The sequence below is a fragment of the Hordeum vulgare genome, chromosome 1H, assembly GCF_904849725.1.
Source record: "Hordeum vulgare subsp. vulgare chromosome 1H, MorexV3_pseudomolecules_assembly, whole genome shotgun sequence".
Lineage (NCBI taxonomy): Eukaryota > Viridiplantae > Streptophyta > Magnoliopsida > Poales > Poaceae > Hordeum > Hordeum vulgare.
The window spans coordinates 229,781,589-229,784,591 of record NC_058518.1 but is presented as its reverse complement, the minus strand read 5'-3'; positions in this window follow the sequence as shown (position 1 = coordinate 229,784,591).

Below are 3,003 nucleotides of genomic sequence, written 5' to 3'. Positions count from 1 at the left end.
CAGGTTTAAAGCCTTTCTTCATGAGGAATTCCTTCAATGTATCATACCACGCCCGAGGGGCTTGCTTGAGACCATAGTGCGCCTTTTTGAGTCTGAAGACTTTGTCTGGATTCTTTGGATCCTCAAAACCTCGGGGCTGAGCAACATATACTTCTTCATCAAGCTTACCATTGAGGAATGTACTTTTCACATCCATTTGATATATAATAATGTCATGATGATTAGCATAAGCAAGTAGTATTCGAATAGCTTCAAGTCTAGCAACAGGTCCAAAAGTTTCATTGAAATCAATTCCTTCAACCTGTGTGTAGCCTTGGGCTACAAGTCGTGCCTTATTGCTCACCACTTGACCATCCTCATGTTGCTTGTTCCGGAAAATCCACTTGGTGCCGATGATATTGTGCTTGCGAGGATCTGGTCGTTTGACGAGCTCCCATACGTCATTCATCTTGAATTGAAGAAGTTCGTCTTGCATGGCTTGAATCCACTCCGGTTCCATGAAAGCCTCCGCAACTTTTGAAGGTTCTGTGATAGACACAAAAGAAGAATACCCGCAAAAGTTAACTAAGTGTGAAGCTTTTGAGCGAGTGAGAGGACCTGGCACGTTGATGTCATCGAGGATTTTGTCAAGTTCTTCTTCATTTGCAATCCTCGGATGAGCTGGATGAGGATTTCGTCTGGGCTGAGGAATTGGTTCTGGAGAAATTTCCTCAGGAGCATCTTCTTGATTTTCATCAGTATTGGGAATGATTTCTTCAGCAATTTCCTCAGTAGGAACAATGTCTTCATTAGCTTTGACCTTTATTGCTTCCTCAGGAGACAGCTTATCTGGATCAGGAGGCAATTGCTCTTTTTGCAAGCCATTAGTTTCATCGAACCGCACATCTACAGTTTCAACAACCTTGTTGTGATAGGTGTTGAAGACTCTGTAGGTGTGCGAGTCCTTTCCGTAACCAAGCATAAAACCCTCATGTGCCTTAGGTGCAAACTTTGAGCTATGGTGAGGATCTCTAATCCAGCATTTTGCACCGAAGACTTTGAAATAACTTACATTGGATTTCTTGTCAGTGAGGAGTTCATATGAGGTTTTCTTGAGGAATTTGTGAAGATATACCCTGTTGATGATATGGCAAGCAGTGTTGATTGCTTCAGGCCAGAAACAACGAGGAGTCTGATATTCTTCAAGCATGGTTCGTGCCATCTCAACCAGAGTCATGTTTTTCCTTTCAATGACGCCATTCTGTTGAGGAGTATAAGGAGCAGACAATTCGTGAATAATACCAAGTTCATCAAGATAATTATCAAGACCGGTGTTCTTGAATTCTGTTCCATTATCACTCCTGACGTGTTTGATCTTGACGCCAAAGTTCGTCAAGGCCCTTGAGAAAAATCGTTTGAAGACTTCCTGTACTTCAGTTTTATACAGAATGATATGCACCCAAGTGTATCTGGAATAATCATCAACTATGACAAAGCCATATAAAGATGCAACATTTGTTAGAGTGGCATAATGAGTAAGTCCAAATAAATCCATGTGAAGCAATTCAAATGGACGAGTAGTAGTCATGATAGTCTTCTAGGGGTGTTTGGATCTGGTCATTTTTCTAGACTCACAAGCACCGCAGAGGTGGTCCTTGAGGAATTTTACTGATTCGATGTCGATGACATGCTTCTTCTCTGCAAGCGTGTGCAAATTCCTCATGCCTCCATGACCAAGTCTTCGATGCCATAGCCACCCTTCTGATGTTTTTTGCTAATAAGCATGTGGTTGGTTGAGGACCTGTAGAGAAATCAACAATGTACAAATCCCCTCTTCTAACACCTTCGAAGACTTCGGATCTGTCAGATTCCAGGATGACAACACATCTATATTTTCCAAAGATAACAACCATATCAAGATCACAAAGCATTGAGACTGACATAGGTGAAACCCAAGGGATTCAACAAGCATTACTTTGTCCATGTGCCTGTCCTTGGAAATAGCCACTTTGCCAAGTCCCAATACCTTGCTTTTACCTTTGTCAGCATAAGTGATTTGCTTCAGGGGTGATGGAGTTAGTGGCATATTCATCAGCAAGCTTTTGTCACCAGTCATGTGGTGTGTGCAGCCACTATCAAGAACCCACTCAGTGCTCTTGGGTTTGTCATCCTGCAGATGAATTAGTACAGCTTACCATCTCATATGCTTCAGACTTGAAGAATATGATATCAATTTCATCAGATAGGACATTCATCATAAACATTAATTTTGAGGACGTGTGAAATATTTTCATTTCATCCATATTAGCTTGCGTCCTATCAAGCATTTTCCTCAGGTCTCCAGCAAATTCTTCAGATGATGATTTTCATCTGGAGACCTGACCTACAAAAGTGATTAGTTCAATTTCTTCACCACCCACATCTGAAGGGGTGGTAAAGCATTCATCATCCTGCGAGCACCATATGAGAAAGGGGGCATTGAAGCTAATGCACTTCTCTTTAAAGTAGGGGGGTTAAAGTACTCAAACGAATATGCATAGAATTTCTTTGAGGATTTATGAACATAATAATTTGAAGAATAATGCTCATATTCATATTCCTTGTAATTTCCCTACATGTTAGAAGCATTAGCACGGATACGAGCATAGTTTTGACTAGTTGAGGATTTTGATCCTCTTGAAGACTTTGGTCTTCCTGAGGAATTTGATCCGGGGTTCAAATTCTTCACAGGTGGTGTCATGAGGACATTCACGTGAAGATTTTCAAGGCAACATTTGGGGACCCAAATTTTCCTTAGGGGTGGTCCATTCCTGCAGTTAGTTCCAACATATCGAGCAAATACTTCACCAAATTGATTTTTAAACAGTTTGTAGTTGGAGTCAAATGACTCATCTGAGGAATAGGATAATTCACATGCAAAGCCAGTTAGATTGGATGGATCAATAGGAGGCCCTTTAGCAGCAACCCATGAGGTTTTGGGATACTACTCAGGTTTCCAGTATGATCCATCAGCATTCAATTTCC